Source organism: Balaenoptera physalus (assembly GCF_965194825.1).
Source record: "Balaenoptera physalus genome assembly, chromosome: 11".
Classification (NCBI taxonomy): Eukaryota; Metazoa; Chordata; class Mammalia; order Artiodactyla; family Balaenopteridae; genus Balaenoptera; species Balaenoptera physalus.
The window spans coordinates 31085471-31106838 of NC_138896.1; the positions used below are offsets into that span (position 1 = coordinate 31085471).

The window sequence follows — 21368 nt, forward strand, 5'->3', positions numbered from 1 at the left end:
CTGTGCTAGTCTCAGACACTGAGGGAAACAAGTTACATATGCAAAAGGAGCTGTTTTTTTATGGTCCATGTAGCTTGGTAATATAATTATTGGCCATGGGATCTGTTTTATTGACCATTTCGTGACAAGCTATGTTCTATTTTGCTTTTTTGGCTACAGTGTAGGTAGGTCATGCTGAGGAATTACGAATATATTGTTTAAGATAGAAGAACTGAGTTTGGCTTTATTCTTATTGTATTTGAAAGTCAGATGAATTATTTGCTCTAATGTATATTTTGAAAATGAAAATTGCCCAATTGAGGGTAGAATGGCCTCTGATGTTTAAGGCAACTTTTTTTGAAGCTCTTCAGCAGAATGCCTCATACTGGCCTCTAGCTGACTTCATTGCCCCAATTCATAGTGACCCTAGGATCTCAGTCTTGTCCCTTAGTCTTTCTTTTGTTTTAATTTGCTTTTATTCATTGAAAAACAACATTCTCAATCACTCATTTGTAATGCAAAATCTCCTTACTATTTATTAGAAATTTATGGTTCAACCTATATATTAACTCCTGCAGTCATCTTTGAACCTCCATTTCCTTATCTTACTATATAAACTAGCACATGGACTGAAAGAGGCATTTTCCCCTTTGGAGTGAGATGGATATTGAATCCGAGGGGAATAAACAGTCAAGCTTTCAAAGTCCCTCTTCTTTCCAGACTCATCCTTTTCCCTCCATCCCCGTGCCTCAAATATATCCATTTAAATTTTACCTATTGGGCTTTGATGTAAGATTTCAGTTAAGGACAAGATTCCAGCTGCTTAAAAAAGAAAAGTAGTTTTAAGTCACTGGGCTTGGTCTTTTCTTTTCCTCCCTTCTTCACTATTTCCTCAAAATAAGTCTGTTTTTCTAAGATTATTCTAAATATGAGGACGAAATCAAATTGAATTTTCTAGAAATTTAAATTATGTGATAGATACACTCTTCCATATCGTGTCAACAACAAGTAGATGAATTATATGAAGGATTTTTATGTTTACGAGTCATTGTCTGAGTACATTTTGTATGGTGAAGGATGATTCATGGAAATACATGGTTAGACAGGGTGGGGTTATAGAAAAATCCCCATCTCATGTTAGTACGAAAAAACTAAACCTAATGGAGTGAGTGAACTTTTAAAACCTATTTTAATTATGGAACTATGGACTTGGCAAGCCAAACAATATAGTACTTCGTGAATGTTTAGCAATAATTTTTGACCTGTCTCTGGTGACACAAATATACACAGTCGTTTTCCATTTACTATTGAATAATGTATTATAGTTCCTACGAAGGTTTAGTCATCAGTTTTCTCTTTATTATTCCATTACTTATTATACTTTATTATCTAAAGTTGTTTAATGAACAACTTTAATGAGAAATATAGTCTAATGTCTATCTCTTGTCCTTATTAAAGTGACTAATTCTTTTGTCCCGATTAATGTCCTTATTAAGAGGTAATTCATTCAACAAATTTTATTGTATACCTACCATGCCTGAGGCAGTGTTCTAGCCACTGGGGCTGCAGTTGTGAACAAGATGAAGTTTCTGTTTTCATGAAGCTCACATTCTAGTTGCAGAGATAGACAGCAAGTAAGTAGATATATGATATATCTGATACTGATAACTCCTAGGAAGAATAATTAAAGCAGGCTAAGGGAATACAATATAATAGAAGTGAATATTTTCAATATGATGGCCAAGAAAGGCCAATCTAAAAGATGATATTTGAGCAGAGATATATATGAATGGAGTTATGCCAATATTTGGGGAAGGAGCAATTCCCATCTTAGGGAATAGTGAAGGGAAAAGCTTTTAAGTGGGAACATATTTTGACTCTTCAAGGAACAGTGAGAGGGCTGTTTGGTAAGGGAAGAAGGAATTCGGTGGATAAGGGCAAAGAAGCCAGACCTTGCAGGCCATAGCCAGGAGTAATGATTTTATTTAAATATATGTTTTTTAATTGGAGGACTTTGATTAGGGGAGGGATGTGTTTGTTTTTAAAAGGCTCACTCTAGCTGTGGAGGAAGGACATTAGGTGGGACAAAGGTGTAAACAGAAAAGCCAGGTAGGAGGCTATTGTAGTAGCCCAGGCTGGAGATGATGGTAGCTTGGAATAGGGCAGTAGCATTTGGAGATGTGAAAAGTGGTCAATTTCTAGAAATATTTTGAAGGTAGTTGGCAAGATATACTAATAGATCAGATGTGGGACGTAAGAAAAAAAAGAGTTGATTCTAAGGCTGAAGAATTGGGTGAATGAATATCTATAGTCACAGTAGTACCTGTGAAAGAGAATTGGAAGTTTAAGATGTTCAGAAAGCACATCGTGTGCTAACAGTTTGGGGTGAGTACATAAATAAAGGTGGGAGATCCCTTTAACTTAAGAGCATTGACTCTGATATGGGCAAACTCAGATATCACTCCAAAAGAGTTAGTTCTGCTATAATGCAACATAACATATATGTTGCTAAAAAAATCATCATGCTATGCAAAATCACACAGCGAAAGCCACAGGACTTATGAGAAAATGAGATTATGGCACAATATTCAAAACCTTGTCAGTGATATATTTAAAAAATTTTAAATGTTAAATGGTTAACAACTAACTAGTGTAATACATTTGACACTTTACATTGCAAAACATATTATTCCCTCGTGGGAGTGGCTGTGGAAAGGGTTGCAAGATGGTGAGTTTCTTGGAGTGATGGAAGGAAGCTTACTGAAATCTAAAGGGAAGTTGTGACACCAGATGTGAACGGATGTGATTCACACCTCACATGGTGAACTGGTAGCTGGTAGATAAATGTTTGAGGCATGTGCTTTTGGCGTATTCCTAGGTGGCCTTGTGTAATGGGGTGCAGTTTTCTGCATTTACCTTATGTTTCTTGTGGATGAACTTGCTCATAAGCAAACACGAAATGTGAGTTATATTCATACTGTTCCCTATTATATCAATTGCATTGGAATCAATTTACATTTTCAAAATTAAGTGTTAACAGCAGAACTAACTGTACCATCTAGTGACCTTTGGCACTTTGCATAACCTCTCAGAGCCTTGATTTCCTCATATGTAAAACAGGGATAATAGTATTGAACTTTTGTAGGGTTTGGGAGAGGGTTAAATGAACGTAGACATGTAAGTTTAGAATAGAATATGGTATATATTTGTTAAAAATGAAGCACTTTCCTATAACCTCTGTGTAGAAATTGCACTATCTGAGGAAACTAAAAATGTAAAAAGATATGTTTTTGTGATTTTTATTTCTCTAGTTAGGCATAGATGTAGGAGTATAGATTTAGCTATTTATAGGTGGTTTAAGCCTATGCCGGTAATTCAGTTGCTATCAGTAATAATGCCATGCTTTACTATGGGACTACATAGTAGAAAGTTAGTGTGTGATCATTGCTTAATTTTCTCTATACTGATAAATTTCTTCATTAAAATAGCGTATTTGTTTAACTGCTAACTAATTGACACGATTTCTTTCATCTTCTTTTCTTTTTCCCTTTACTTCCAGTGTCTCAGTTGAGGCCTTAATCTTTCATCTTTAGTGTTACCATAATGGAATTGGATTCTTCTGTCTTCTGCCTCTTTCCCTGTCCCTGGTACTAAGATGTACTTTCTTCCTCCATTGCCCCAATTCATCCATCCTCCATACTGCTGACAAAGTGACAAAATGATAAGGCCACTGCCTTGCTCAGAATTCTCTCCTCCCCTTCAAGCCATCTCTTCCTATGACACCGTACACTGCAGCCATCCTGGATGATCTAGTTCTTGGCCTGTGTTGCTGGAGATGTCTGGAATGTATCTGTCTGTTCCAGTCCCATCCACCCTTATGTACATCCCTCATACAACAATTACACTATATAATAATTCTTTTCCAATTTATGGCCTCATAGAAGTCTAAGCCTTTTGTTTTCAGAGATTTTGATTTCTTGTTATTTCTTGTGTCTAGCACATAGTAGATGTTTGATAAATATTAGGGAATTAAGTGAAGGAAAGAAGGAACAAACATGTAGCCAAATGTAAATTAAGATTTTAAAACTTGAACACCTGGGTTCAATGTTAGTAAGTTATTCACTTCAGCTTCTATTGTTCATTGTCTAACTTAACTTCAGATTCCTTTATTTTCTACAACCACGACAAAGTATTTTAAATATCTTAGCAGTATAATGTCGTGGTTAAGAACACAGTCTCTGGCCAGACTGCCTTGGGTAGATTCCTAGCTCAGCCACTTATTAGCTTGATGACCTTAGGCAATTTACCAAACTTCTCGGTGCCATAGTTTCTTGATCTGTAAAATGAGAATAATAATAGCATTTACCTCATAGCTTATTGTGATGGTTAAATGAACTGCGAGTTGAAAAGCGTTTAGAATTGTAGCTGTTTAGAATGTAAGTCATTCCTACTGTTCTCAGTTATTATGAACTGTCCTGAGAACAGATGCTCCTTTGCCTTTCCTCTTTAGGTACTAGGTTCCTCAAGACATGTGATTTTCTGGCTTTTCCAAGGCTTCAAGGCAAGCTCTGGCAGGCTTTTCACCAGCTCTTGTCTCAGCCAAGGGTTCCGGATGGTATAATTTGCTGTTAAGATTCAAGGACTTTTTCCCTTCTTTCACTGGAGAGCATCTTTCCTCCTGCCCTTCTTTTGATTTGATACATTTATATGTTGGAATTTGATCATCACTGTAGTGTTGGCTAACACCTCTATCTCCTTGAATAATTATTATTATTTTGTGTGTATGGTGAGAACAGTTAAGGTCTAATTTCTTAACAAGTTTGAGGTCTGTAATACAGTATTGTTGCCTGTAATCACTATGCTGTGCATTTGATGCTATCTACTAATTGGCAAGTTTGTACCCTTAAACAATATCTCCCCAGTTCCCCTACCCTATAGTCAAAGTACATCTCCCCAGTTCCCCCACCCGAAGCCCCTGGGAATCACCTTCTATTTTTACAAGTATAGCTTTTTTATATTCCACATATTGATAATATTATGTAATATTTGTCTCTGTGTCAGACTTACTTCACTTAGCCTAATACCCTCAAGGTCCATCCAGAACCACCAACGACAGGAATTCTTTCTTTCTCACAGCTGGATAATATTCCACTCTAATATATGCACCACATCTTCTTTATTCATTCATCCATTGAAAGACACTTGGTTTGTTTCCATATCTTGGCTATTGTGAATAATACTGCAGTAAACACAGGAGAGCAGATACCTCTTCAAGATCCTGTTTTTGTTTTCTTTAGATACATATCTAAAAATGGGATTACTGGATCATATGGTTCTATTTTTAATTTTTGGAGGAACCTCTATACTGTATTCCATAGTGGCTGCACCAGTTTACATTCTCACCCAGCAGTGTACTAGGATTCCCTTTACTCTACACCCTTGCCAACACTTTTTATGTCTTCTCGATGATGCCTTTCTAACAGGTGTGAGGTGCTATCTCATTGTGGTTTTGATTTGCATTTCTATGATGATTACTAATGGGGAGCATCTTCGCATGTACCTGTTGGCCATTTGCATGTCTTCTTTGGGACTAAATGTTTATTAAGTTTCTTTGTTCTTTTAAAAATCAGATTGTTTTTATTTGTTATTGGATTGTACACATTCTTTGTATATTTGGATATTAACCCCTTATCTGATACGTGATTTGTAAATATTTTCTCCCATTCTGTAGGTTGCCTTTTCATTTTCTTGCTTTTAGTATTTCTTATAAGGCAGATCTGCTAGCAACACATTCTCTCAGTCTTTGTTTATCTGGAGACGTCTTTATGAAAAATAGTTTTACTGGCTGTAGAATTCATGGTTGATGATTTTTTTTTCTTTTAGCACTTTGAACATGGCATTCCGTTGCTTCTTGGCTTCATTGTTTTTTTTTTTAAATAAATTTATTTATTTATTTATTTTTGGCTGTGTTGGGTCTTCGTTTCTGTGCGAGGGCTTTCTCTAGTTGCTGCAAGCGGGGGCCACTCTTCATCGCGGTGCGCAGGCATCTCACTCTCGCGGCCTCTCTTGTTGCGGAGCACAGGCTCCAGACGCGCAGGCTCAGTAGTTTTGGCTCACGGGCCCAGTTGCTCCGCGGCATGTGGGATCTTCCCAGACCAGGGCTCGAACCCGTGTCCCCTGCATTGGCAGGCAGATTCTCAACCACTGCGCCACCAGGGAAGCCCCATTGTTTTTTTATGAGAAGTCAGCTGTTAATATTGTATGGAACTACTCATTTCTCTTTTGGTACTTCTAAGATTTTCTCTGTCTTTGGCATATAAAATGTATAGCTATGAATCTCTCTGAGTTTATTCTGTGTGGAGTTTGTTGAGATTGGATGTATTGGTTAATGTTTTTTATCAAATTTGGTTTTCAGGCATTATTATTTTAAATGTTTTCGTCTTCTGCGTTTTCTCTAACAACTTATGGTACTCTTTTTATAGTTATATTGGTATATTTAATGTTCTCTGAGGTTCTGTTAATTTTTTTTTCAATCATTTGTTCCTGTGTTTTTCAGAATGGATAGTTTCTGTAGGTCTAATTCAAATTCACTGAATCTTTCTTTTGAGAGCTCAGATCTGCTGTTGAATCCCTCTGGTGAATTATTCATTTCAATTATTGTACTTATCAACACCAGAATTTCCACTGTTTATTAAGTAATATTGCCTTATAATATTCTATTTAGTAGATCATTGTTGTCATACTTCTCTTTAGTTCTTTAAACATGGTGAAGCATGGTTAGTTCTTTGAATGTATTTATAATAGGTGTCTTGACGTCTTTATCTGTTAAATCCAACATTCAGAGGTAGCTTCAACTGATTACTTTTTTCCTGAGTCAGTAGGTTACACTTCCTTGTTTCTTTGTATGTCTCATAATTTCTTTTTGTTGAATACTGGACATTTTAGATAATCTTTCATAGCAATTTTAGATTCTGAGTTTTTTCCCCTGAGGTTTGTTGTTATTGTTGTTCTCTTTGTTTGTGTGTTTGGTAATTATCTAGACTAAATCTTCACCCAAACTGTGTGGCCATGATCTCTCTATTTAACTTTTTTTTTTTTTTTAACTCTCTTTATTTTTAAGCCTGGCTCCCTAGGTGTTTTCCTCTGTTTCTACTTAGCTTCATCATCTTCGGTCAGCTATTGGTCAGAGATTGTGATCAAATAGTTTGAGCCAGTAAGGCTTCCTCTGTCTAGTTATTGATCTTTTTGTGGTTTGGGGGGTACAAATTTCATGCTGTTTTAAAGTTTCTCCTGGCTCTAACTTTCTGTTGGGCTCTCTTGTGTCTCCTCTGTGTGTTAGCTCAGGTTCTGTCTTCTAAGGATGTATGAGTGGCTTGCACTACTCCATTTTCTGCCGTGCATATATCACCCTCATTCAGTGTAACATACTTGTTGATCTCATCTAGCCCCATGGCTGTCTCACCTTCCAGAGTTACCTATTAAATTCCTTGTTTGCCTGACAGTCTGTTGCTTGCCTGAAAAAGAACAGTACTTCAAACTAGTGGAGGCAGTGGCCTTCCCTCTTCATGTACCACTAAAATCATCATTTTCACTGACAACATTTTAAATCAAGTGAGCTCCACTTCAACAGCAGCACGTGAACTTCCAGTTATTCATCTTGTCTTGCCCTAATTGAACTACTGCGTATACAGAGCTGAGAGCTTGTCAGAACCCTCAGGAAAATCACCACAGGCTTGTGCTTTCCTTACTCATAGTTAAGTGATTTTTATGAACAACCACTTCTCAGTTTGTTGTAAGCCTATGGTCAATGTTCTGAGTGCTGAAATGGTTGTTTTTGACACTTCTGTTAAGCTGTATGGTTTTTTGGGAATGGCAGAAGACTTGTCCTCCCATCATGCAGGAGTGAATCTGCATTAGCTTTTTAACCAAGTATGTGGTGCAATTTATTTTCAGACCTAAAATGATTCAAATATGATAGATAATCAGAAATTCAGGTTTGTGTGTCTGTCCTCTCCTGCTCTCTGAATATTCTATATTGGAAAGAAAATTTCCACTAGGGAAGAAAAGAGTCTATTAATTCACATTTCAAAACACTTTTTGAAGTTAGGACTGCAAGAGACTAAATATCTGGGTTGAAGATCTGAACACGTTGTATGGAGTATTAGCAAGAAGAAAAGATGTTTGTGTCAAATCATTTGTTCCTCAAATTTAGAACGTTTATACTGCCTCCTCAATGTAAGTGAGTCCTGTAGGCTGAGCAGTTAAGTACACTTGGGCTGAAAGTAAACAGATGAAGATTATAACTACTAATTGGGTATGTGTGTTTACTTTTTATTTTAACATCTTTATTGGAGTATAATTGCTTTACAATGGTGTGTTAGTTTCTAATATATAACAAAGTGAATCAGCTATACATAAACATATATCCCCATTTCCTCTCCCTCTTTCGTCTCCCTCCCACCCTCTCTATCCCACCCCTCGAGGTGGTCACAAAGCACTGAGCTGATCTCCCTGTGCTATGCGGCTGCTTCCCACTAGCTATCTATTTTACATTTGGTAGTGTATATATATCCATGCCACTCTCTCACTTCATCCCAGCTTACCCTTCCCCCTCCCTGTGTCCTCAAGTCCATTCTCTACATCTGTGTCTTTATTCCTGTCCTGCCCCTAGGTTCTTCAGAACCTTTTTTTTTTTTTTAGATTCCATATATATGTGTTAGCCTGCAGTATTTGTTTTTCTCTTTCTGACTTACTTCACTCTGTATGACAGTTTCTAGGTCCATCCACTTCACTGCAAATAACTCAATTTCGTTTCTTTTTATGGCTGAGTAATATTCCATTGTATATATGTGCCACATCTTCTTTATCCATTCATTTGTTGATGGACACATAGGTTGCTTCTGTGTCCTGGCTATTGTAAATAGAGCTGCAGTGAACATTGTGGTACATGACTCGTTCTGAATTATGGTTTTCTCAGGGTATCTGCCCGGTACTGGGATTGCTGGGTTGTATGGTAGTCCTATTTTTAGTTTTTTAAGGAACCTCCATACTGTTCTCCATAGTGGCTGTATCAATTTACATTCCCAACAACAGTGCAAGAGAGTTCCCTTTTCTCCACACCCTCTCCAGCATTTATTGTTTGTAGATTTTTTGATGATGGCCATTCTGACCAGTGTGAGGTGATACCTCACTGTAGTTTTTTTGTTTTTTGTTTTTTTTAACATCTTTATTGGAGTATAATTGCTTTACAATGGTGTGTTAGTTTCTGCTTTATAACAAAGTGAATCAGTTTTACATATACATATGTTCCCATATGTCTTCCCTCTTGCATCTCCCTCCCTCCCACCCTCCCTATCCCACCCCTCTAGGTGGTCACAAAGCACCGAGCTGATCTCCCTGTGCTATGCGGCTGCTTCCCACTAGCTATCTATTTTACATTTGGTAGTGTATATATGTCCATGACACTCTCTCACCCTGTCACATCTTACCCCTCTCCCTCCCCATATCCTCAAGACCATTCTCTAGTAGGTCTGCATCTTTATTCCCGTCTTGCCACTAGGTTCTTCATGACCTTTTTTTTTTTTTCCTTAGATTCCATATATATGTGTTAGCATACTGTATTTGTTTTTCTCTTTCTGACTTACTTCACTCTGTATGACAGACTCTAACTCCATCCACCTCACTACAAATACCTCCATTTCATTTCTTTTTATGGCTGAGTAATTTTCCATTGTATATATGTGCCACATCTTCTTTATCCATTCATCTGTCGATGGACACTTAGGTTGCATCCATGTCCTGGCTATTGTAAATAGAGCTGCAATGAATATTTTGGTACATGACTCTTTTTGAATTATGGTTTTCTCAGGGTATATGCCCAGTAGTGGGATTGCTGGGTCGTATGGTAGTTCTATTTGTAGTTTTTTAAGGAACCTCCATACTGTTCTTCATAGTGGCTGTATCAATTTACATTCCCACCAACAGTGCAAGAGGGTTCCCTTTTCTCCACACCCTCTCCAGCATTTATTGTTTCTAGATTTTTTGATGATGGCCATTCTGACCGGTGTGAGATGATATCTCATTGTAGTTTTGATTTGCATTTCTCTAATGATTAATGATGTTGAGCATTCTTTCATGTGTCTGTTGGCAATCTGTATATCTTCTTTGGAGAAATGTCTATTTAGGTCTTCTGCCCATTTTTGGATTGGGTTGTTTGGTTTTTGATATTGAGCTGCTTGTAAATCTTGGAGATTAATCCTTTGTCAGTTGCTTCATTTGCAAATATTTTCTCCCATTCTGAGGGTTGTCTTTTGGTTTTGTTTATAGTTTCATTTGCTGTGGAAAAGCTTTTAAGTTTCATTAGGTCCCATTTGTTTATTTGTGTTTTTATTTCCATTTCTCTAGGAGTTGGGTCAAAAAGGATCTTGCTGTGATTTATGTCATAGAGTGTTCTGCCTATGTTTTCCTCTAAGAGTTTGATAGTGTCTGCCCTTACATTTAGGTCTTTAATCCATTTTGAGTTTATTTTTGTGTATGGTGTTAGGGAGTGTTCTAATTTCATACTTTTACATGTACCTGTCCAGTTTTCCCAGCACCACTTATTGAAGAGGCTGTCTTTTCTCCACTGTATATGCTTGCCTCCTTTATCAAAGATAAGGTGACCACATGTGCGTGGGTTTATCTCTGGGCTTTCTGTCCTGTTCCATTGATCTATGTTTCTGTTTTTGTGCCAGGACCAAACTGTCTTGATTACTGTAGCTTTGTAATATAGTCTTAAGTCAGGGAGCCTGATTCCTCCAGCTCCATTTTTCGTTCTCAAGATTGCTTTGGCTATTCGGGGTCTTTTGTGTTTCCATACAAATTATGAAATTTTTGTTCTAGTTCTTTGAAAAATGCCAGTGGTAGTTTGATAGGGATTGCATTGAATCTATAGATTGCTTTGGGTAGTAGAGTCATTTTCACAATGTTGATTCTTCCAATCCAAGAACATGGTATATCTCTCCATCTATTTGTATCATCTTTAATTTCTTTCATCAGTGTCTTATAATTTTCTGCATACAGGTCTTTTGTCTCCTTAGGTAGGTTTATTCCTAGATATTTTATTCTTTTTGTTGCAGTGGTAAACGGGAGTGTTTTCTTAATTTCACTTCCAGATTTTTCATCATTAGTGTATAGGAATGCAAGAGATTTCTGTGCATTCATTTTGTATCCTGCTACTTTACCAAATTCATTGATTAGTTCTAGTGGTTTTCTGGGAGCATCTTTAGGATTCTCTATGTATAGTATCATGTCATCTGCAAACAGTGACAGCTTTACTTCTTCTTTTCCGATTTGGATTCCTTTTATTTCTTTTTCTTCTCTGATTGCTGTGGCTAACACTTCCAAAACTATGTTGAATAATAGTGGTGAGACTGGGCAACCTTGTCTTGTTCCTGATCTTAGTGGAAATGGTTTCAGGTTTTCACCATTGAGGACAATGTTGGCTATGGATTTGTCATATGTGGCCTTTATTATGTTGAGGAAAGTTCCCTCTGTGCCTACTTTCTGCAGGGCTTTTATCATAAATGGGTGTTGAATTTTGTCGAAAGCTTTCTCTGCATCTATTGAGATGATCATATGGTTTTTCTCCTTCAGTTTGTTAATATGATGTATCATGTTGATTGATTTGCATATATTGAAGAATCTTTGCATTCCTGGAATAAACCCCACTTGATCATGGTGTATGATCCTTTTAATGTGCTGTTGGATTCTGTTTGCTAGTATTTTGTTGAGGATTTTTGCATCTATGTTCATCAGTGATATTGGCCTGTAGTTTTCTTTTCTTTGTGACATCTTTGTCTGGTTTTGGTATCAGGGTGATGGTGGCCTCGTAGAATGAGTTGGGGAGTGTTCCTCCCTCTGCTATATTTTGGAAGAGTTGAGAAGGATAGGTGTTAGCTCTTCTCTAAATGTTTGATAGAATTCGCCTGTGAAGCCATCTGGTCCTGGGCTTTTGTTTGTTGGAAGCTTTTTAATCACAGTTTCAATTTCTGTGCTTGTGATTGGTCTGTTCATATTTTCTATTTCTTTGTGGTTCAGTCTCAGCAGGTTGTGCATTTCTAAGAATTTGTCCATTTCTTCCAGGTTGTCCATTTTATTGGCATAGAGTTGCTTGTAGTAATCTCTCATGATCATTTGTATTTCCGCAGTGTCAGTTGTTACTTCTTTTTCATTTCTAATTCTATTGATTTGAGTCTTCTCCCTTTTTCTCTTGATGAGTCTGGCTAACGGTTTATCAATTTTGTTTATCTTCTCAAAGAACCAGCTTTTAGTTTTATTGATCTTTGCTATTGTCTCCTTCATTTCTTTTTCATTTATTTCTGATCTGATCTTTATGATTTCTTTCCTTCTGCTTGCTTTGGGGTTTTTTTGTTCTTCTTTCTCTAATTGCTTTAAGTGCAAGGTTAGGTTGTTTATTCGAGATGTTTCCTGTTTCTTGATGTAGGCTTGTATTGCTATAAACTTCCCTCTTAGAACTGCTTTTGCTGCATCCCATAGGTTTTGGGTCGTCGTGTCTCCATTGTCATTTGTTTCTCGGTATTTTTTGATTTCCCGTTTGATTTCTTCAGTGATCACGTCGTTATTAAGTAGTGTATTGTGTAGCCTCCATGTGTTTGTATTTTTTACAGATCTTTTCCTGTAATTGATATCTAGTCTCATAGCAGTGTGGTCGGAAAAGATACTTGATATGATTTCAATTTTCTTAAATTTACCAAGGCTTGATTTGTGACCCAAGATATGATCTATCCTGGAGAATGTTCCATGAGCAGTTGAGAAAAATGTGTATTCTGTTGTTTTTGGGTAGAATGTCCTATAAATATCAATTAAGTCCATCTTGTTTAATGTATCATTTAAAGCTTGTGTTTCCTTATTTATTTTCATTTTGGATGATCTGTCCATTGGTGAAAGTGGGGTGTTAAAGTACCCTACTATGATTGTGTTACTGTCGATTTCCCCTTTAATGGCTGTTAGTATTTGCCTTATGTATTGAGGTGCTCCTATGTTGGGTGCATAAATATTTACAATTGTTATGTCTTCTTCTTGGATTGATCCCTTGATCATTATGTAGTGTCCTTCTTTGTCTCTTGTAATAGTCTTTATTTTAAAGTCTATTTTGTCTGATATGAGAATTACTACTCCAGCTTTCTTTTGATTTCCATTTGCATGGAATATCTTTTTTCATCCCCTCACTTTCAGTCCCCATGTGTCCCTAGGTCTGAAATGGGTCTCTTGTAGACAGCCTGTATACGTGTCTTGTTTTTGTATCCATTCAGCCAGTCTGTGTCTTTTGGTTGGAGCATTTAATCCATTTACATTTATGGTAGTTATCGATATACGTGTTCCTATTACCATTTTCTTAATTGTTTTGGGTTTGTTATTGTAGGTTTTTTCCTTCTATTGTGTTTCCTGCCTAGAGAAATTCTTTTAGGATTTGTTGTAAAGCTGATTTGGTGGTGCTGAATTCTCTTAGCTTTTAATTTCTCTGTCGAATCTGAATGAGATCCTTGCTGGGTAGAGTAATCTTGGTTGTAGGGGTTTCTCTTTCATCACTTTAAGTATGTCCTGCCACTCCCTTCTGGCTTGCAGAGTTTCTGCTGAAAGATCAGTTGTTAAACTTATGGGGATTCCCTTGTACATTATTCGTTGCTTTACCCTTGCTGCTTTTAATATTTTTTCTTTTTATTTAATTTTTTATAGTTTGATTACTATGTGTCTCAGCGTGTTTCTCCTTGGATTTATCCTGTATGGGACTCTCTATGCTTTCTGGACTTGATTGACTCTCTCCTTTCCCATATTAGGGGAGTTTTCAACTATAATCTCTTCAAATATTTTTCAGTCCCTTTCTGTTTCTCTTCTTCTTCTGGGACCCCTAATTCGAATGTTGGTGCGTTTAATGTTTTCCCAGAGGTCTCTGAGACTGTCGTCAGTTCTTTTCATTCTTTTTTCTTTATTCTGTTGTGCAGTAGTTATTTCCACTATTTTATCTTCCAGGTCACTTATCCATTCTTCTGCCTCAGTTATTCTGCTGTTAATTCCTTCTAGAGAATTTTTAATTTCATTTATTGTATTGTTCATCATTGTTTGTTTGCTCTTTAGTTCTTCTAGGTCCTTGTTAAATGTTTCTTGTATTTTCTCCATTGTATTTCCAATATTTTGTATCATCTTACTCTCATTACTCTGAGTTCTGTTTCAGGTAGACTGCCTATTTCCTCTTCATTTGTTTGGTCTGGTGGGTTTTTACCTTGCTCCTTCATCTGCTGTGTTTTTTTCTGTCTTCTCATTTTGCTTAACTTACTGTGTTTGTGGTCTCCTTTCTGCAGGCTGCACGGTCATAGTTCCCATTGTTTTTGGTGTCTGTCCCCAGTGAGTAAGGTTGGTTCAGTGGGTTGTGTGGGCTTCCTGGTGGAGGGGACTGGTGCCTGTGTTCTGGTGGGTGAGGCTGGATCTTGTCATTCTGGTGGGCAGGACTGCGTCCGGTGTTGTGTTTTGGGGTGTCTGTGAACTTATTATGATTTTAGGCAGCCTCTCTGCTAATGGATGGGGCTGTGTTCCTGTCTTGCTAGTTGTTTGGCATAGGGTGTCCAACACTGTAGCTTGCTGGTTGTTGAGTGAAGCTGGGTCTTAGCGTTGACATGTAGATCTCTGAGAGAGCTTTTGCCATTTGATATTACGTGGGGCCAGGAGGTCTCTGGTGGACCAGTGTCCTGAACTCGGCTCTCCCACCTCAGAGGCTCAGGCCTGACACACAGCTGGAGCACCAGGACTATGATTGTGGAGGCTTGGTGAATCCAAAATCTGATGTAGTAGACCAGCAGGCCGGAGACTCTGGGAAGAGTTGCAGCCCAAACGAAGGCTGCTGGCAGAATCCCCTGTGTATTTACTTTTAAGAGACTACTCTCCCTCACCCCTTTATTATCCATGAGACTTTTAAGTCTCACTTTTCTTTTTTGTAAAGGGATGATAATAGTAATATCATTTTCATATTCTCTGAGGATTGAAGTACATTGTTTCTAATATTGTTATAGTTTTATTAATTTCTAGGCTGACACTTCTCTAGGCAAAGTGTTGAATAATTTTGAAAAGCAAAGAAAATTTCTGTAAGAAAATAATTACTTCCTAAATTTACTTTTATCAATTCAGGTGCACTGTTTTACATTCTATCTGAAAATTTATTTTTGTGAATTCAGATGGGTCGTTCTCCATTAGGTTGTTCCAAAGCATAGTGTGCTAGTATATTTGGATTTGGTTTTTTTCCCCTATGAACAATCACCAATGAAAAATGAAATGCTAATCTGATAAATCTTTTGTAGAATTATAACAATTCAGTCAATGTTTAACACACTTTATTTCAGATAATTTAATATGTAAAATGCATTGGTCTCAGGAGAGGTCCAAAGGTCAAAGAGAAATGTAAGAAAGTGAAAAAAAAAAAAGGAGGATTCTTTTTCTATTTTGTTCTGTCCTTTATTTCCTTGGCTGGACTTTGGAGTAGGCTATCAGGTATACGTTTAAAGTAGGTGAAATCCGTGGCTTTATTTTCTGCTTTTGTTATTGGTTTAATATGGAGACAGACATGGAGCCGTTTGAAGTCATCTTTTGCAGCAATTTTGAATGGGAAAATAGAATTGAAAAAGGCCTTACTATTATCTGACAGCCTGTTTGTATATCAAAGTTAATGAGAGGTTTGCAAATAGTCTGAAGAGGCAAAACTTCCTACCTCTCAGTTTGGACTGCTTCCACAGAATACAGTGATCCAATTTTAGAGGAGATTTGGAATTGCCAGTACCTAGGACTGGAAAATAAATCCAACATTGGTCCAACCAGCTTGAAATGTCTGGTCACTATAATTACACTGAAATAATACTTAACTAAAGCTGTAATTTACTTGTTCTTCTCTATTTCACATTGCTTCTTGGGAATAATATTTATTCTGTATGCTTAGCTAAATTACAATTGTTAAAAAGTAATGAGTTAAGAATGGTATTTGATTTTGTTCTTTGCCCATATTTTTACATTGATATTTAGATCTTCCAGCAATCTGATAATATTTTTATAAATGATGTAAGGTTATAGGCTAAGTTTTTTTTCTCCCAGATTGCTATCAGTTTATTAGTAACACTTAACTGAATAATCCATTCTTTCCTCAGTGACTTGAGAATACATGTATTGTTCTTACATATAAATGGTGATATTACTGCATTCTGTTTTGTTTCATTTATTTATTCATTCATTAAGCAAATAGGTCTTGAGTACCTACTGTGTATCAGGTGATATGTTACAGAGTAGGAATACATTAGTAGTTGAGATAGCCATTCAGTAAATGTTTTATATATAATGTAAAATCGCTAATAAGTGCCACAAAGGAGAAAGGTGTTTAATGCTATGAGAGCTTACTACAAAACATTTATCTATTTCTGAATGTTACACTGTTTTAAGTATACTGTATTTTGATATAAGATAGTACCTTCCTCATTAATCTATTTCAAAGTCTTTTAGGTAGTTTTATGTATTTTACTTAGATTAGTTTTAAAGTTTATATTAATTCCTTTTGAAATTGTATTGAATTTATGGACTAACTTTGTGAAAACCAACATCTTTATAATAGTGAGCCTTTATATCCAAAAGTATATGTTTTCCATTTCTTTTATTTTCCTATATATGTATCTTTAAAATAATTTTTTACTGTGGTAAAATACGTATAACATAAAGTTTACCATCTTAACCATTTTTAAGTATACAGTTCAGTGGTATTAAATACATTCACATTATTGTGTAACTGTCTCCACCATCTACCTGCATAACTCTTTTCATCTTGTAAAACTGAAATTCTGTACCCATGAAGTGATGTCTCCATTCTCCCCTCCCCTAGCCCTACCATCCACCATTATACTTTGTGTCTTTATGATGATTTTGACTACTCTAAGTTCCTCATATAAGTGGAATCATACAGTATTTGTCTTTTTATAACTGGCTTATTTCATTTAGCGTAATATCCTCAAAGTTCATTCATGTTAGCATCTTGTAGAATTTCCTGTCTCTTTAAAGTTGAATAACATTCCATTGTATCTATATACCATATTTCGCTTAGCCATTGATCATATAGTAATTTTATGTTTAATTTTTTGAGGAACATGATACTGTTTTCCGTAGTGGCTGTACCATTTTACATTTCCACCAGTGGAGCACAGGGTTTAGTTTTTCTACATCTTCACCAGCACTTGGTGTGTGTGTGTATGTTTGATTTTTGGATAGTAGCCATCCTAATTGGTATGAAGTAGTGTCTTTTCATACTTTTGATTTGCATTTTCCTAATAATTAGTGATATTGAGCATCCTTTCATGTGCTTACTACTCATTTGTATGTCTTTTTTGGAGAAATGTCAATTTAAGTCTTCTGCACATTCCTTAATTGGTTCATTTCCTTTTTGTTGTTAAGTGTTAGGAGTTTTCTGTATACTCTGGATGTTAATCTTTTATCAGATATATGACTTACAAATATTTGGTCTTATACTGTGGGTTGCCTTTTTATTCTGTTGGTAGTGTCCTTGAATGCACAGCATTTAAAAATTTTTATGAAATCCTATTTTTCTGTGTTTCCTTTTTGTTATTTGCACGTTTCCTGTCATATCCAAGAAATCATTGCCAAATCCAGTTTTGTGAATCTTATGGCCTGTTTCTTCTTGTACGTGTATAATTGTTTTAGATCTTATATTTAGGTTCTTAATCCATTTTTGACTTAATTTTTGTATATGGTTTCAGGTAATGATCCACCTTCATGTTTTTGCATGTGACTATCTAGCTTTTCCAGTATCATTTGTTGAAAAGACTGCTTTTCTCCCGTGGAGTGGCCTTGGTACCCTTGCTGAATTGACCGTATATGTAAGGGTTTATTTCTGGGCTCTGTAGTCTATTCCATTGGTCTAATGTGTTTTTTTCTCATGCCCATACCACACAGTTTTGATTACTGTAGCTTTGTAATAAGTTTTGAAATAAGGAGTCCTCCACTTTTGTTCTTTTTCAAGATTGTTTTGGCTGTTCAGGGTCCCTTGAGATTCCATATGATTTTTAGAATAGGTTTTTCTGTTTCTACATGAAACAATATTAGAATTTTGATAGGGATTGCATTTGAAGTAGATCACTTTAGGTAGTATTGACATTTTAATAATGTTAAGTTTTCCTATCCATGAACATGGGATATGAGTCTGTTTATTTGTATCTTTTAAATTTTCTTTCAGTAACATTTTGTAGTTCTCATTGTGTAAGTCTTTAACTTGTTTGGTTGAGATAATTCCTAAGTATTTTATTCTTTTTGATGCTTTTATAAATGGAAATGATTTTATAATTTCCTTTTCAGATTATTTTTCTGTGTGTATAGAAATGCACCTGATTTTTGTACATTGACTTCATGTCTTGCTACTTCACTGAATTCATTTATTAGTTCTAACAGGTTCTTTTTGGAATCTTTAGTGTTTTCTACACATTTGATCGTATCATTTGCAAAAAAGATAATTTTACTTCTTCTTTTCCAGTTTGGATGCCTTTTGTGTCTTTTTCTTGCATAGTAGCTCTGGCTAGAACTTCTAGTACTATGTTGAATAAAAATGATGAAAGTGGGCATCCTTGCCTTGTTCTTGATCTTTGATTAAATGTTTTCAGTCTTTCACCATTGAGTATGATGCTCGCTGTCCGTTTTTTGTATTGGATTTTATTATGTTGAGGTGTTTTCTTTCTATTCCTGTTAAGTGTTTTTATCATGTAAGCGTGTTGAATTTGTCAGATGCTTTTTTTCTTGTTTGCATCAATTGAGATAGTGATGTGGTTTGATTTTTTTTTTCTTTCATGCTGTTGATGTGGCATATACACTGATTGATTTTTCTTTGTTGAACTTTCTTGCATTCCAGGAATAAATCCCACTTGGTCATGATGCATAATCCTTTATATGCTGCTGAAATCTGTTTGCTACTATTTTTTTTTTTTTTGAGGATTTTTGTAGCAATGTTCATAAGGAATATTGGTCTGTAGTTTCCTTTTTTTATAGTATCTTTGTATGGCTTTGGTATCAGGGTAATGCTGGCCTCATAAAACAAGTTAGGAAGTATTTCTTTCTCTTTAAAGTTTTGGAAAAGTTTACTAAGGTTTGGTATTAGTTCTTCTTTGTATGTTTAGTAGAATTCATCAGGGCTTTTCTTTGTTGGGAGATTTTTGATTAGTTATTCAATGTCCTTACTAGTTATAGGTCTATTCATATTTTCTTTTTCATTATGATTTACTCTTGATATGTTTTATGTTTTTAGAAATTTTTTCATTTCATCTACGTTATCTAATTTATTGGCATACTATTCTTTTAGTACTTTCTTGTAATCCTTTTTACTTCCTTTGAATTTGTAGCAATGTCCCCCCTTTTCTTTCTGATGGTAGTAATTTCAGTCTTTTCTCTCTCTCTCTCTCTCTCTTTTTTCTGAGTCTGTGTAGCTACAGGGCTTTGAATTTTCTTGATTTTATTTTAAGAAACAACTTTTGGTTTCATTGACTTTTTTAAATGCTTTTGTATTGTCTTTTTTGTTTATCTCTGCTTTAATTTTTATGGTTTCCCTCTTTCTGGTAGTTTTAGGTTTAGTTTGGTCTTTTTTTTCTAGTTACTTAAGTTGTAAAGGGAGGTTGTTGATTTGAGATCTTTCTTATTTTTAGTATAAGCATTTATAGCTATAAGTTACCCTCTCAGTATTGTTTTTGTTGCATACCCCATTATCCTGATACTAAAACCAAAATATTTTAGGAAAACAACAAATCATTTTCTCTCGTGAACATAATATGCAAAAATTCTTAGGTAAATCTCAGCAGATCTAATCCAGCAATATATATAAAGACTATGAAGAATTTATCCCAGCAATGCAGATTTGTTGCAACATTAAGAAAATCCATCAGTATGTTTCTCCACTTTAACAGTATCTAGGGTAAAAACCATAATCATCTTAATAGATATACAAAAGATACTATAAATGGAAATATGCTTAAACTGATTAGGATCATGTATGAAAACCTGCGTATAATATCATAATTAATATACTAGATAGAACATTTTCCCTGTAAGATCAAGGACAAGGCGTGATGTTTGCTCTTACCACTTCTATTTGATATAATACTGAAAGTTTTAGTGCAGGAAGGCAACTGAAGAGAAAAGAAATATTCTAATTGAGAAGGAAGTAGAATTGTCTTTATTCACAAATTATATAATCTTGTATACAGAAAATGCTAAAAAATGATTGAAACAATAATAGTTTAAAGACTACCGGACCTGGGACTTCCCTGGCAGTCCAGTGGTTAAGGCTCCACGTTTCCATTGCAGGGGGCACGTGTTTGATCCCTGGTCAGGGAACTAAGATCCCACATGCTGCATGGTGCGGCCAAGAAAAATAAAGACTACTGGACCTAATAAAAGAATGTATTAAGATCACAGGATATAAAGTTAATAAACAAAAATTCATGTATTTCTATAACTAAGCAGTGAAGAATTAGTAAATGAAATTTATTATTCACAGTAGGCAAAACATGGAAGCAACCTGAATGACCATCGATGGGTGAATGGATAAAGAAAATGAGGTACATACATACGGTGATACTATTATTCAGTCTTAAAATAAAGGAAATCCTGCCATTTGCGACAATAAGGATGAACCTGGAGGACATTATGCTAAGTGAAATAATTCAGGCACAGAAGGACAAATACTACATGATACTACTTACATGAAGAATCTAAAACAGTCAAACTCGTAGACGTAGGAAGTAGAATGGTGATTGCCAGGGACTGGCAGGAGGGAAAAACAGGGAGGTATTATCAGAGGGTGCAAACTTTTAGTTATAAATCATTTCTAGAGATGTATATAGCATAGCACCTATGGTTAATAATACTGCATTGTATACTTTAAATTTTTCTAAGAGGGTAGTTTTTTTAAAATGTTTTTTAGGGAGTATGATTTTATTTCCTTCTCGTTTATATTCAGATGCTTTTAACAGAAGTTTGAAATTGTCTTTCTCTGATTTCATCTCAATAGTTTCTAGTGATCTTAGTGCCACTGTAAATACATATACACATGCATATATATGTATGTTTCTAATAAACATACCTCATAATTATTTCTCTATACATGCATTTGTACATTTTTGATTGTACTAGATGGTCATATGAAAATGAAAAATTCTTTCAAAGACTACCAAATTCAAGCATCTGCTTGGATTGTTCAATATTAAAATTTGGGACTTAACCCGTGGCCTAGAGCTCTGTATTTAGTACCTTTGACTCAGTCAACTGAACAAGTTCTTGGTGCACATTTTGTGGCTTTTTTCTTAGGC

At 35.6% G+C, this 21368-nt stretch overlaps 1 protein-coding gene and 1 long non-coding RNA gene across 13 annotated transcripts in view; one reads left to right on the top strand and one right to left on the bottom strand.

Moving 5' to 3' along the window:
* SUPT3H (SPT3 homolog, SAGA and STAGA complex component) overlaps positions 1–21368 on the top strand; it is a 446064-nt gene that overhangs the window by 167966 nt on the left and 256730 nt on the right. The gene's annotated exons all lie outside the window — the stretch shown is intronic.
* Positions 433–10208, bottom strand: LOC309637618. Its single transcript, XR_014250704.1, has 2 exons — positions 6193–10208; positions 433–5886 (listed from the first exon to the last, which is right to left on the bottom strand). It is a non-coding gene; the product is annotated as an uncharacterized lncRNA (long non-coding RNA).